This window comes from Lissotriton helveticus, chromosome 2_1 (assembly GCF_964261635.1).
Source record: "Lissotriton helveticus chromosome 2_1, aLisHel1.1, whole genome shotgun sequence".
Classification (NCBI taxonomy): Eukaryota; Metazoa; Chordata; class Amphibia; order Caudata; family Salamandridae; genus Lissotriton; species Lissotriton helveticus.
Window position 1 is genome coordinate 1,002,107,588 of NC_136059.1, and position 16,207 is coordinate 1,002,123,794.

General features: G+C 46.8%; 1 protein-coding gene across 1 annotated transcript in view; it reads left to right on the top strand.

Moving 5' to 3' along the window:
- The first annotated feature begins 773 nt into the window (after positions 1–773).
- LOC144818397 (cytochrome P450 1A4-like) overlaps positions 774–16,207 on the top strand; it is a 222,650-nt gene continuing 207,216 nt past the window's right edge. Inside the window, exon 1 of the mRNA XM_078675767.1 lies at positions 774–1,096. The gene's annotated coding sequence lies outside the window, so the exon portion shown is untranslated. The remainder of the gene's footprint in view (positions 1,097–16,207) is intronic.

A 16,207-nucleotide genomic window follows, 5' to 3' on the forward strand; every position in this document is an offset into this window, starting at 1 on the left:
CAAGTAGCATTTCATTTTAAAGCGCTGGGTACATGTATTGCCTATCTGCTAGGGACTTATAAGTACATACATGCCATCATTTTAGAACAAGTAAGTGGGAGATTTTGAGAAAAAAATCGGGAGAATGTATTTTCCCTTCTACAGATGCAGAGGCAATATCAGATGGGAGACAGCTAAAATTAAGCAATTGTTTGCTTCCCAAATCGGTAGTCTCCCGTCTGATTTGGGTCCATTGACATGTATGTAAGGAAGTTAAATATGCCAATTGGGAATTAACTAATATTACCATGTTTAGGGGAGAGATTACAAGCACTTTAGCACTGGTAGCAGTGGTAAAGTGCGCAGAGTCCTAATACCAGCAGAAATGAGGTCAGAAAAGTGGAAGAGGAAGGCAAAAGGTTGGGGGGGAAGACCTCCTTAAGGCTGTCAAATCTAACGCGCATGTTGTAATAGTCCCAAATTGGGGTGCTAACTCATTCGCAAAAGGGAAGTGGCCCTATTTGGACCCCCTTCCCTTTGTGATTGTTGAAAACGTTTCAGGGGCTTTCCCACAGCACAAACAAGCTCAAAGAAATGATATATGACTTGGACTGATGACATTCTGCAGATTACATTTTATACAGCAGGTTAAAATAGAAACATGTTTACATAAATGCTGGTATGATTTACAACACTTAAAAATCAGAGCAAGATTACTGTTTAACTTCTTGTTTGAGTTTGGCGTGGTTCTTGTGTACCTTCTTGTGAAATAAGTGTTAGGCAAACATACCTATGTAACTGTGTTGGCTTATTTTCTTCGTTAATGTAAACACATCACGAAATCTGACGGAAACGGGTGGCAGAGGAAATTAAACCGTTTCTAGATTCTGGAAGGGAGCAGGAGAGGACAGCGAGCAGGGGACGAGTTAACGCCAGAGCGGGAAATGGGCGGAGAATCGGAGGCGAAGGCTAGAAGCATTTTTGAGAGCAAAGAGAACAGAAACACGGGCACGGCTGAACAAGAACGTTTACTACACATCCATCCTGTTTCATTTACTTGTGTTCCAAGTACATGCTGGTGGACTCTTTATAACTGATTATCTCGGCTAACGGAACAGTAAGTATTGTAATTCTTTTGGAAACTAATCTCGTAATCACGGCAAACTATGAGCTCTCTGCACGCGCCGCGCATTAGTCTTTTTCACTAATACATGCTTAATTTAGATTAGCAAAATGGGTTTTCCTGCTTGTGAATGATAAACTAAAATATTACGGAGGGTTGTATATTTTTTTTTTACTAACCCTTCGAATGACAGGATATGTTTTATGCACGTATATTGTATACATCAGACCATGACAGACTATGTATATTTAATTACTAAGAGTAAAAAGATTATTTAATGTTAACTTTTAAACAATTCGTTTGATTTTCAATCAGCTTTACATATTTTAGTACTGTTAGCAGTTAACTTTAAATTTGATTCTTTAGATGAAGAAGAGACTAATTGAAAATCTATAGTAGCACAGCAAGAGGTAATTGTGGTAGTAGTTTAACTAAAATATCCCATGTACAGATTATAGAACATGATCGTCATTATGGAGGATATGATTAAATTTATCATTTTCTCTAATAGTCACAAACATACTATTATACGTCCTTTGCACTTCAAGAATAATTTGGGCAATCCCTCCATAGACAACTAGACACTGAGCTGTTAGGGGTGATACTCCTCTCACTGCAAGTTAAAAAGGTTGTGCATTCTGGCATACTTGTTCTGATTGCTTTACGACTTTAAGTCCAAGTGTGAAAGCTGTTTTCAAGTTCTCTGACAATGCACTCTCACGAGGCTGTGGTTACGATTCCTGTGCCGTCCCCTAATGTACATCGATGTGGAAGGAGGTGTCTAAAAATGTAGTACACCTGCTCACAAAGCCTGCACTTTTTCTCACCAAACCCTTGCATCTTTTTTATTGTTACCCCCTTTCTGGGAGCAAGATGCAGACTGAATTGGCTGAATTATCAAAGTTTTATATGGTGCACCATGTGTTTATTGCCATGTGTGAGGATTTGGGTGTATTATGTGGTATGGTATGGTTGTGCAATATTACAGCGTAATACACTTGCAAAGGCTGTCTTGGGCCCAGTGATAGTCATTTGCAAACCTTTAGCTCAAAAACCTGGGTAGTTGTGGCTGTGGGCAGCACGGCTTAAGCAAAGGAACTAGGGCAAAGCTTTTAACAGCTACAAACAAAACAAGCATTTACAATGCAACGGTTTCGCCTTTGCAAAAGTTAGAGCTATTGGCATTGTAAATGACAACATTTGTATTTATGTGTTGGTTTTGAAAACCGATAAATGAATGGCATTGTCATTTACAATGTCAATAGCTTAATCTCTCGCAAATGCAACACACACACACCCACAGAGAGGCCCCCCCACACAGAGTCCCCACACACACACCCACAGAGCCCCCCCAAACACCCACACAGAGCCCCCCCACACAGAGCCCCCCACACACCCACACAGAGCCCCCCACACACTGCGAGCCCACACACCCACACAGAGCCCCCCCACACACACACTGCGAGCCCCCCCCCCACACACTGCGAGATATGTGACCAGAGGCCTCGAGGCAGACAGGTTTTCTCAGGCTCCGATCTAAAACACCCCGTCCTATCTTGCAGATGGACGGGGGAGGGGTGCATTTTCTAATTTCTACTCCATTTCAATAATCCTACAGTTTGGTAGCTGCAGAAGAGGCTATAACTATTTCACTCCCATGAGTGATATTGCAGGTCTCTAACTCTTTATTTTAGACATCACTATTTTTTTTTTCACAGAAGCAAAGTTTATTGCAATCCTTGTGGGAGAGCTAGTATTTCTTTAAACTTTTGCTACAAGCACTCTCTGTACTGCACTTGTCCTATGTTCAGAAAGGTGCTGTGTCATGTTTGACTCTTATGTTCTCTTTTGGTTCATTGTTACATAGAATAAAGTCTTCCTGCATCCGTCTAGGTCTCTTTGGGTCCAGTTGACTCCCTTTCCTTCTTGTAAAAGCCATAGTACCTCCCGGTTTCCGCCAGGATTCTTCAACTGGCAGTTCTCCTAGTTGCACGAGTTTGTGCGGCACAAGTTGTATAGCTGCATGTCATCTGATGCCATTTTGCAGGCCTGTACTTAACGGTGCTCAAATGTTTCAGCGCATATGCGTAGGTGTGTGGTGCATGCGCCTGATTAAATGTGAACCTTATTTGAGGTGCAGGCGCCGGCAGAACCTCAAAATGTACATATCTACTACTTCACCCCGTTAAAGGGACAGTGACTTTGTCTGACATCCCGAGACCACTAGCCACCAGGAGCCTGCATAAAATATCAAGAACACTCCTCGCGCAGGTTAACGTGTAGGTGGGGCGTCTTCTTGGGAGAGGACTCCGAAAAGCTGTGTTAATATAAGCTTGTGTTCTTGTGCAATGTAACTGGTGCTAATGTAAAGCGTTCCTATACCTTCCGGTCGAGTTTGCGCTCTATAGAACTGCAAAAAGAAGCTGCTTAGCTGGGCCATTAGCGAGATTAAAGACTGCTTGTGGCATCAGCATGCACAATCGGCAGCCAATCTCTTTCTTATCTGAGCATTAACACTAAAGGAATGTCTATTTATAAAACGTAGTTTCCGCAGCACGTCATTAAACAGCACACAGAACAAACCGTGCCACCGGTGGGCTTTCAGATATCACTCGGAGACATTTTTAAGTTCAGGCGCATGGGATTCACAACAATTAGAACGAATCACATTATTGGTTTCTCCTTTCTTTGTGTGATGATATATTTTATAGATTGGGTGCGACTGTTTGACACCCACAAAATCATCTCAGTGTTTTAGTTAAGGAGATGAATACAGTCCCCGACATGGACCTGTCTCAATGTGCGTTTTTAAATACTTTCAGGTCTGAGATCAGGAGGGACCCGGCCCACTTAAAGCATTGGCATGCTCTTGCCCCTGTTTGTAGAAACGCCGAACCGCCATTAATACACTCAAACATTTTCAAAATAGGTTTTTATTGTTTAGGCCGAGGAGTAGGGGGACCGTGAGAGGAAGTTAGACCAAGGAACAGCGCAAAAAATGTTTCTGACATCACCCAGGAAACATTGATGTAGACGTTTCCAGAACAGGCGCATGACAGATATGAGAAATGTAAAGACATAAAAATGCAAAACAGCAATAATCGTGACGTTCCTTTTACTGCACCGAGTCCAGTTTACTCCTGCAGCTGTTGCTCTGCCTTCTACGTCACCCCTGCAAGAAAATGTTCAAATCGGCCTAAAGAGGACACGAGCCAAGAAGCTGTCACCGGCCCGCTCTCTGGAGGGGTCCGCGCCCTGCTCCGGACATGAGGCAGAGATTAAGGGCAATCGCTGGGCAGAGCCAAAGGTGGGCCTGAGCGATGCCGCACCGGAAGTCAGCGGTACAAAAGGGGGTGGTGATGGACGGAGCATCTGAATCAATCAAACACTCTCACCCAATCAAAAGATCTGGGTTTAATCCATCACCTTTCATTAGCCCACTCTGCCACCCCAGTTCTGACATGGCTATATGCAAATCAGTCTGACCCTGTGCCTCATGGCAACAGTCCAGCCTGAACTGCCAAGCCATGTCTTCCCTGGACCGGAAACAAGCTTCCGAGGACCGGTTTCTGGCATTCCAGCCGTCTTCAGCCCGGCTTGCTTGAATCCAGTGGCAAAGTGAGCAAGGGACTGACGTCTGAGCATACCCTGCCACACTTATGGCGGCCAAAAGCGGTACAAAAGGGGGTGGTGATGGACGGAGCATCTGAATCTTTCAAACACTCTCACCCAGTCAAAAGATCTGGGTTTAATCCATCACCGTTCTTTAGCCTAACCCTGCCACCCCAGTTCTGACATGGCTATATGCAAATCAGTCTGACCCTGTGCCTCATGGGAACAGTCCAGCCCGAACTGCCAAGCCATGTCTTCCCTGGACCGGAAACAAGCTTCCGAGGACCGGTTTCTGGCATTCCAGCCGTCTTCAGCCCGGCTTGCTTGAATCCAGTGGCAAAGTAAGCAAAGGGACTCACGTCTGAGCATACCCTGCCACACTTATGGCAGCCAAAAGCGGTACAAAAGGGGGTGGTGATGGACGGAGCATCTGAATCAATCAAACACTCTCACCCAGTCAAAAGATCTGAGTTTAATCCATCACCGTTCTTTAGCCCACTCTGCCACCCCAGTTCTGACATGGCTGTATGCAAATCAGTCTGACCCTGTGCCTCATGGGAACAGTCCAGCCCGAACTGCCAAGCCATGTCTTCCCTGGACCGGAAACAAGCTTCCGAGGACCGGTTTCTGGCATTCCAGCCGTCTTCAGCCCGGAAGTCAGGACTCAGGGGGCCTCCCACTAACCCCACACCAGGAATGACATTCCTGGAATGAAGGGCACGCCCCAGTCATGTTACACCTCCTTTCCCCGCCTCTAGGCACATCCCTGGCCCCACTGCTCCTCGGTCCTCCCAGTCCCGCTGGCTGACCCTTTCCTCCGGAACGAGGCCCGGTTTAGCGTCTTCATCTTGAATACCCAAACGTATAGAAGCCGCTGCCTCCTGATATGTATGTAGCCTACGAAGGAAATGTGGCTTAGACGATAGTTGCTAAGTTAGGCCGGGTCATTGAAACTTTCCACTGATTTAAACACCTTTAAAAATGCACCTTTTTGTTGCTTCTGTAATTTGGAACGGAGCAGAAACATTTCGCCCGGCCACATTGCAAAAAAAGATTTCCACACCAACGGAAAACAAGAAGCACGGGCACACGGACGGGGGGACGGGGCGGGGACGGGCACACGGACAGCGGGAGGGGGGCGGGAACAGGCACACGGACAGCGGGAGGGGGGGCGAAAACTGGATTAAAAAAATATAAAAAAATGCCGCTTACCTGCAAGGAAAGAAATCGCGCAGCCCACCGCATCCTGGCAACTTCAATCTCACAGCCCACTCCTGCAAAGGACACTTTGAAACTGACCAAAACAGGACGAGAAAAAAAAAAGATCCGCCCACCGCCGCATGACGTGAGCAGAAAGCCTAAAATTCTCGGGAACGCCCCCGAATCTGCTCCGCAATTGACGGACAGATCTCTGTTCCAATGGCTAGCCTCCATTTATGGAGCTAGCCAATGGAACAGAGGGCGGATTCCCAAGCCACATACTGTAGACATAAGATTTCGGCTGCGCCGAAAAGCTGCGCAGTGCGCAGCTTTCGGCCAGTCGAAACCTAAAAATAAAAGTCACGCAACATGAAAGAAATCAGACATCAATTTTATAAAAATAAATTACATGTTATGAATTTGAAGAGACCAACATGCGCAAAATCCATCGGAGGATTTGGCGATATAGATTTTTAAAAAAACGAAAAGTTCAGTTCAGCTGCAAACAAGCATTGGTAATCTCCAAGTTCCTAAACTTTTCAAACGTTTGTAAAAGCTGTGTTCGGCTACTCTGGGCCGACTGGGCCGTCCAGATCCAACAGGGAGAAATTCAGGATTAAAGGGGGGGGGGTAGCTACAAAGAGGTATTTGGACAGTTACCTGACCACCAAAACCTTTTACAGTTCAGTTCTAAACTTTACACCACAACCACCATAGCCTTCAATAGAGCAGTCCTTATGCCATGGATGCAGGATATGTAGGCCGCTTGAGGATGCTCTGGGTGCTGTGCTGTAGACGAGGATGTCCTTGTGGTTACTCCTTGGTCCACAGGTCAGGTGGTGCGACTTTGGCCACGGAGATCAGGGTCCTACGAAGTCCTCTTTGAGCCAGTAGAAGGCCAACTACACCTGGGGCTAACAGTTCCCTTCAAAAGCAGTCTCAGAGGTATCCTTTGGTAGAGGCTGGTGTCCTTTTTGGCTGACCAATCAGACGAAACTGCCAGGTCTGAAAGACTCAGGTACAACTATTGACTATTGAAGCTCAGTCTCTTGGGATGCCCAGCGGAGGTGGCTCCTGACTTGCCGGCTAGGCTTTTTCAGCTTTGGTGGTGCTGGTTCCAGGAGGTCAGCCAACTGACCCTTGGAGCCAAGTCTTTGGTGTTGGGCTTGGGAGCGACGTTTTCTCAAGCCAGGAGCCACAGGCACAGTCCTCTCTTTGCTAGCCTAAGGAGTGTCAGGAGCAGTCCATCAGATAGTGTAACCTCTCTTTGCCAAGTCCAGGGGTCAGCAGGGCAGTCCTTATCCAATCCTCTCTCCAGTTCCTTTGGGGTCTGAAGTTCAGAGTACCAGTAATGCCACAACTATGACCAGAAAGTGCCCTGGGGGTGATGTGCTCACTATCCAATTAGCTACCGGGATCCCTCCAGCCCTGTGATGACTTCCAGCTGTGTGTGGCAACTAGCAATCCCAGAGTGCACTATCATACACTATTGTGCCTACTCTCAAGATTACTGAACCTATCCTCAGATGTTAGGAGCTTGGTAGCCCACCCTAGAGGTGTGACTACCCATCCATGGAAAAAACGGTTGGGCACTGGTCTCTCCTCTCTGTTCCTGCCACCAGTCTGTCTACCTGGACAAAGGGCAACTGCTGAAATCTTTTAATTACAGATTTATTCATGCCAAGAAGGAGCCCATTACAATAATCAAGGTGCAACTGAATTACAGTTTGAACACTCATTTGGTGAGTGGATGCATCAAAGAACCCCAGGATGGGTTTTAGGCCGCGTAAGAGGCCAAAGCATGTCATGCTACTTTTTTAGCGTGAAACTCAAATGAGAGGGCATTGTCCATCAGCACCCCTGAGTTCTTGACTGCAATTTTCGGTTGGGGAGGGGTACCCAGAGCCGTGGGCCACCATTGGTAATCCCATTTATGGGTATCACGGCAGACCAAGAGCACCTCAGTCTTAAGTTGTAAGAAGTTGTCTGCCATCCAATCCGAAATGGCCAGGAAATCTTCAGAGAATTTCAGTTGGTCTTGATCAGGGTTGTTGGAGAAGGTAAATACCAACTGAGTATCATCAGCATAAGATACCATATTGATGTTCCGTGCTTTGGCCAGGAGGGCTAGAGGGCGGACATAAACATTAAACAATGTGTGGCTCAAAGCAGAGCCCTGGGTGACCTCACAGCTGAGGGGGTAGATGCTGGACAGGTAGGGAGGGGCATAGACCTGACAGGAGCGCTTGGATAAAAAAGACGCAAACCAGGCCAGGGCCTTGCCTTTGACCCCGATCTCTCCTAGCGTTGAAGCAGAATCTTATAGGAGATCGTGTCGAAGGCCGCACTGAGATCAAGTAAAATCAGTGACGAAGTTTTGCCCTTGTGTAGCATGGCCCACAGCTACTCTGTGACTGCCAGAGGAGCAGATTCCGTACTGTGTCTGGGCCATAAACCATTTTGTGATCCGTCCAGTATTGCATTAGTTTCCAAATATTTGGTCAGGGTAATGTTAACATGGGGCTCCATAATCTTAGCCAGATACATAAGCAGAGAGATTGGCCAGATATATTCTCCGGCAGAGACATGACTAATGTGGGCTTTTTCAGCAGAGGAATGACCTTAGCATGCTTCTATGATTTAGGGATTTCCGCCGTCAGTTCCCTGCCCTCGATCATGAGACAGTCATAGAATTTCCTAAAGATCTCCGGTTTTAGAAGGTCATCAGGAGAGCCTGATTTGACCTTAGCTGCCAGGACATCCAGTTCTTTAAGAGACATGGGTGGCAGACCCTGTAGAGAATGAGAAAGGACTGTCGAAGTAGAGATCGCTAAAGATTTGGTGGCTTCCAGCCTCATGTCAAGTGCATTGTAGATGCATTCCACCTTATTGATAAAATACTTCACCAATAATTCGCATTGCATGTTAGAGGATATGGGGCCAGATGTAGGTAATTTTATTTTACCACTTCTTAAATACCGAATCATACCGATTCCGTATTTAAGAAGCGGTAAAATAGAGGGGGGGAGATGTAGGTATTTCAGATTCGGTAAATACCGAATCGTTAAGATTCGGTATTTACCGATTCTGTAAATACCGATTCGGTATTGCCCATTGAATCCTATGGGCCCTGAAGCCCATAGGAATCAATGGGCAATACCGAATCTGTAATTACAGATTCGGTAAATACCGATTTTAGCAAGGGTGCAGGGGGTGTCACTTTGACACCCTCTAGCACCCCAAGACGGGCATGTTTGCCATGTGGCACACAGACATGCCCTAAGGGCATGTCTGTCTGTCACATGGCTAGGTGTGCATGCACACATGTGCATGCACACCAGGAATCAGTATTTTACCACCCAATTGGATTGGGTGGTAAAATACAGATTCTTAAAGCCCTGTGGCACTCTAACATGTGCCAGCTACATCTGCATTTACAGAATCGGTATTTTACCGAGTCTGTATTTACCGATTCGGTAATTTTACCGAATCGGTAAATACAGAATCGGTAAAATACCGATTCTGTAAATGCATGCCCTGCATCTGAAAACCCTAATACCGGCCGGAAACTGCCAAAATCGTCCGTTTCCGACCGGTATTAGGGCTCCTACATCTGGCCCATGGTATTATTAATTCCTGCTTAGGGTTTTATTATATCCTTCATAAGGGAAAAAATTATTTTAGAGGGGTTGGGCCTTGAAGAGATCAGGTTGGCATAGAACGAGGCTTTGTTCTTTCGAACTAGTTTGTAGTAGGCTTTAATTGCATTCCTATAGATATTTTTTGCAGTAACATCATAGGTACACTACAGTTTTTCTTTTCTGACATCAATGTCTCATTGTACGAGGCTTGAGTTTGCATGCGCTTAGCCCCAATCAGTTTCTTTGGGATACAATGGTCAAGCGTGTTGTTAATCCAGGCCCTGAAGGCTCTGCCAGCTGCCTCCAAGTCAGTGGGCCATTCTGGGCAAGACGAATTTAGGGTAGATACAAAGGTGGACGCTTCCAATTTGTGCCAAGGACGCTTCATGGAGGACTGGCAGGAGGTCCGCATAGGAGCGCCTACAATACCGAGGCACATAGAAATGAGAAAATGATCCGTCCAGGTCAGAGGGAGGGGTGTGTTAACTTCCAAAGACTGGAGATTAGAGAATATTGGGTCAAGTAAGTGGCCAGCAACGTGTGATGGTCCCTTCACTAATTGAGTTAGTTGGCAGGCATCCATGTCTCCCAGGAAGTTGAAAATCTCCTGGGAGTCAAGGCGTTCCAAATGTAAATTAATGTCGCCTATAATGTTCAGATTATCCATATAGAAAACAATGGCCCTAGATGTATTTCTCAACTACAGTTTAGTTGTGCAAACAGTTTACTCTAACATTTATTTTTCAAGAGCCACATCAGATACTAGTTATTGATGTAAAACAATTCATAAAAAATGCACATCCACAAATGACACAGCGGCACCAAATTATGTCTCCAATAGTGACTGTTCATTCTATCTCAATTACTTTCTTAACAGTTCACCATCAACGTTGTCTGAACTGGGAGGTTGCTGCAAGGGGAGTATGAAGAAAGAGAAATGTGCTCATGAATAGAACAAAAAGAAGGGAATCAAGTCAGGATAGAGTTATAAAAACAATAGATTTTCACTTTTAGTATCATGGGTGAAGAGGCTATGATTTCAAATGGCACCAGTTCACAACTACGCCCGTCCTGCATAGATAGTTCCAAACAGTTGTTCACAGATATTCTGGAGGTGTATAGAGATTATATCATCTGTGGAATGGGCAATGCTAGGGTCATATCAGCTAAAATCCCATTGGGGAGTATCGACGTGTCGACCCTGGTGCAAAGAGGGGAATTTACATCCTCAGCAGACAGGTCTTCCTCAGGACAGAAGGGATGGGGGGGGGGCAACCTAAGATTAGGTAAAGTCAGGATACAGTTTCTCGTGTGATGGTCCGCACTGTAATTGCGGCGTAGCTACGACTAGATCAGCAAGGTTGTGGCTGCAGTGTATGAATCAATCAAGGGGGACTCAATCACCAAATCTGAGTTCAAACAGCTTCAAAAGCAGCCCGGGTAATCCATGCTCTCTCCACGAGTCAAACATGTTCAGATTGGTTGCTTCTAGGACAAGAGTAGATGCAGTGCATACTAAGGCTTCTTGAAAGGCCTTGGCCGGGCCTGGTGGACGATAAATAAGGAGCTCCGTAAAGGTAAAGTTGTGTGATATAGTGATTTTAAACAGGAAACTTTCACAGTCTGGGATGGTCTGTGGGGAGAGAGTACAGGATAAAGTGGTTTTAAATATAACCGCTAGACCTCCCCCTCTCCGGTAGGTCATATTCTGTGTATGCATCATATAGCCTGCAGGAAGGGCCAGGGCGGGAATAGCCACGGAGTCAGAGGTTAACCAGGTTTCCGTCAGAAACAGTATATACGGTGTTTTACAAGTGACCTGCAGTTGAGGCTGTAGATATTGGTATGTGTTGAGCCAGATGCCTGATGGAATGACATAGAACCCGTCATGGCTCTAAACCCACACTTAATGCACTGCATTTGGGGAGCATCATATTGCCATTCATAGTGTACGCAAGGCACTTTAGGTTACGAGGCGAGCAGAAGTTCCAGAGGGTAGGTTAGCCTGTGGGAAGTCCCAGGACCAGGGGTCCTGGCACCTGGTGACATCCAGGCGCGGACGAGCGCAGACGGGCTTGCCCTAGGCGCGCATCCGCTGCGTGTCTGTGGTGGCATTCGGGTTAAATGGTGGAGAGCGGCAAAGTAAGCCCGCCTCCTCCACGTCCTGGAAATGCCCCAGTGCCGTTCCGGCGGCCAAAGAACTGACCCTTGGTGTCTCTGTTTCGGATTGGGGATGGGAATCAACTTTTCCCTGAGCCAGGCACGCAGAACACAGAGCCGAAGTCCACTAGCCCAAAGTGCAGCAGGCGCACTCTCGCCATGATCACTGCCTCTTCTTGTTCACTTCCAACGGGTGGAAAGTGGTAATCCTTTCATCCTTGTACAAATCCAGCAAAAACAAAATTCTTGGGTGCCAGGGGTGCCCATTGGATCCCAGTAAAGTTCCCCAAGTGGGTACTGCAGTCACTAGCCAATTGGCTAGAAGGTCCTCTTCTATCTGGTGACACAATTCCAGTGATGTGTGACATCTAGCTATCTCAGAGTGCACCTTGCATTCCACAACCAACATGGCTGAAGTACTCCTCGAGATGTGAGGACCTTGGTAGCCCACACCCAGGGGTGTGGCTACCATGGGCTGCACGCCAACTGTAAACTGGTTCTGAAACTGGTTTTCCCTTCCTTGGACCTGTGCTGGAGTGTTGTTGCATCAGCCACTCAAAGGGGGCTTCACCTTTGATGCTTGCCTTCATGGCTAACACCCTTTCCAATCCATTCTGTGGGGAGGGAGCACACACAGTGCAGCAACAGACGTTGTTCCTGGCCTGAGAGTTGTTCACACATCTCCCCAGGTAGACAGCTTCCTGTCTTAGTCCCAGTGCCTCTATAAAGTTACTGGGACTAGCTGGGTTAAGGAATGGCAACTTTCGCAAAAGTGGGCAGCATTAAATTTGATATAAATGTCGACTACACTAGTGAGTTGCATTTAATGCTCCCTTTAATTTGATACCTTACTTGACATGGTTAGGTGTTATCTGTCAGGAGACTTATATATATAATTAAGAGACGTCTGTATTTTGACACTAGTGGCACTAGCAAAGTCATGTGTTCAGTGCATGCACAGCCTCAACAGTTTACAATGGCAGATGAAAGTCGTGTCTTTCCTTAATAAAAAACAGAGTGGCACAACCAGTGCTGCAGCTGTTGTGAGGACAGCCAGGCTTCCATTTCCTGGGTGCTGCATAGTAGGGACTTATAAGTAAGTCAGCACATGCCAATTGGAGTCATCCAATTAAGCACAGCATTTTGAACAGGAAAATACACTGTCGCTGAGATCTGGACAGAAGGCTTTAGTCGACTCTCAAAGATAAAAAGCAGCAGTTAGTAGTCCAAAATGTGGGAAGAAGGTGAGGGTGGTACAAAAGGGGGTGGTGATGGACGGAGCATCTGAACCAATCAAACACTCATACCCAGTCAAAAGATCTGGGTTTAATCCATCACCGTTCTTTAGCCCACTCGGCCACCCCAGTTCAGACATGGCCATATGCAAATCAGTCTGACCCTGTGCCTCATGGGAACAGTTCAGGTTCCAGAAGGTGAGGGTACCTGCTGCAAAAAGCCTGTTTTCTCACACCACTATTGATTAATTATAAACAGTAAACATCTCCCTGCATTAGGTCTTGGCAGGCCTTCCTTAAGGGTGACTTACACACATTGCTAAGGGAAATGTTTTTTTTCCCATTGGTTTAAGTGGCAAAGTTAAACTTGCCATTTCACAACAGCCCGTCCAGTCTGCAGTGGCAGGCTGGGCAGCCGCGGCCCGCGGCGGGAGTTACGGTGGGGCAGGAAGGCGGGGAAGGGGTGGGGCAGGGTGGAGGGTGCTAAAAACCGGAATATGGATAATTGCAGGTAAGTAAACAATTTAATGAATGATTGCAGGTAAGTAAACAATTTAATGAATAAAACAAATTTCATAGCGCGCATTCATTAAATTGTTTACTTACCTGCAATTATCCATATTCCGGTTTTTAGCACCACCCACCCTGCCTCTCCCCCTCCCCGCCTTCCTGCCCCACCGTAACTCCCTACAGGGGCCGCAGCTGAGGCTGGGAGCCATTTTTAGGTCTTGCCTGAGACAGCGCATGCGCTGTCTCTTCGAGTGATTTAGTAAGTTACTTTTAAAAGTGCCACCAGAGGCTCTTGCTGGCCTACAGCTTGCGTTCACGAGCTTTTGCACGTGCACAGCTGCCATCTGGGTTTTTATTGCTATAATCAGGCTCCTCTGCTTGCACTAACCCCCTCCCTTTTCCCACTCCCTCCTGGTCAGCATCATTCATGTTTTCAAGCTGTGAATCATGCTCCTCTGCTCGCACTTCCCCCTCCCTTCTCCCCCTCCCTCTTCATCAGTTTTATTTGTGTCTTCTGTCACTGTTAATGCTCCTGCTTCCATCAGGCACACACATCATCAGTCGTCAGTGCAAACTTTCACCAGGCACACACACCACCAGCCGTCAGTGCACGCTTCCACCAGTCACACCCCACCAGCTGTCAGTGCATGCTTCCACCAGGCACACCCACCACTAACCATCAGTGCACGCTTCCACCAGGCACACATACCACCAGCCATCAGTGCACGCTTCCACCAGGCACACACACCACAAGCCATCAGTGCACGCTTCCACCAGGCACACACACCAACAGCCGTCAGTGCACGCTTCCACCAGGCATACACACCACCAGCCATCAACACTTCCACCAGGCACACCCACCACCAGCCGTCAGGGCATGCTTCCACCAAGCACCCACACCACCATCCGTCAGTGCATGATTCCACCAGGCACACACACCGCCAGCCGTCAGTGCACCCTTCTACCAGGCACACGTACCACCAGCCGTCAGTGCACGCTTCCACCAGGCACACACAGCACCAGCCGTCAGTGCACGCTTTCACTGGGCACACACACCACCAGCCGTCAGTGCACGCTTTCACCAGGCGCACACACACCACCAGCCGTCAGTGCACACTTTCACCAGGCACACACACCACCAGCCGTCAGTGCAGCAGGCAGGCTCTTCTCAGAGTTTCTTGGTAAATATGTGTTCGATGCCTGGGAGGGAGTGAGTCAAGTTTCCCTAAACCATGCTGAGTATGCAGGTGCAGTGCATGAACTCCTGTGTGAGTGACTCATTTGCAAAGTTCGGCGCATGCGCACAGCTAGGCAGCCCCCACACCCCCGGGAATTACTGCTTCCTACAACCAGAATGGAAACAACATTCAGGGAAATGAAAACAAGTTAATTTGATGCAAAGAACTGTTAACAAAAACCATGTCCAGCTATTGTAGATCTAGCAACTTAAACAAAACAGCAACAAAAAACAAACAAGCATTGGCATAGCCAATAAATCTCGCTTTTTGGACCCTATATGTATTTAGTTATACAGCAGAATATCCTGGGTGCAACAACACCAGCTGTTGCATGGCTAAACACGTATAAGGTCCCAAATCCGAGACCTATTGGATATGCTAATGCTTGTTTACTTTGTCACACACAGGGTGGCACAATCAGTGCTGACAGCCCTGGGTGGACACTCTGCCTTACGTGGCCCACAAACCATGGGCACCATATACTAGGGACTTACAAGTAAGTTATTCCATTTCTTCATACATTTTGTAATGGGTTAGAGCACTGGCATAGCAGGGCTCTATGAATGCTCAGAGTTGAAAAACCAGCAGCATCTGTCCAAAATTGTGGCAGTGAACATGCAAAAAGAGGCATTTCCTTACATCATGACTTTATGAAAGTAACACACTGAATTGTGAATTTGTATTTGCTATTATCCTCAGAAGTAGTTCTGCAGAATCAGCTCAGAGGAATTATCTGGCTAGTGCCAGGGATTAGAATTTGTTTATTACCCTGAAAAGGGCAACAATCGTAGGACATAGGAGAAACCATGCTGCTGTTTGCTGCCTGGAAGATAGACCTGGACTGTCCTGTGAGGGCAGGAGCTAAGGGAACATCACCAGGCAAGGCAGAGACGTCTATGATCTTGACATCGTGTTCATTCTCAGATATTATGAGGCCCAGCAATCAAGTTGCTCAGAGGAGAGCAATAACTGCACTTGTTCAGGGGAGATGAGGTGTTCATTGCCCTCTCTGCAGAGACAGACAGTATCATAACCTAATGTGTTCTACACATAAGGGATCTCAGTTGAGAGCTGTTTATCTCCTCTGTAGAGATGTTGCAGTCGATCCTCCACAGAGCATCACAGACAACTCAAACTTTCCAGAAGGATACTATGGATACTTCCTGTCTCCTGTCACTCAAAGAGGGCTATTCTCTTCTAATTCTTCTACCTCGGTCACTTCTGAGAGTGGCCTCACATCTTCGGGTCTCCGGAGTGGTGTAGATGGAAGTGAGGATTCAATCAGTGAGGTGAGGCCCTAATCTGACATTATCCCTCATGAACACCCTGCAAGTAAAGATCGAATTATTATTAAGCATTAAGAAGTCTGTTTTCTGCTTCTGTCAGAAGCACATGTAATTTGGATCAGCCCTCATACTTGGGGTCAAGGCATTTAATAACCTTGGACCCAGTACACTAGGGGCATTTCAATATATTTCATTAATTTGAAGACATAGTGGGTGATTAGGT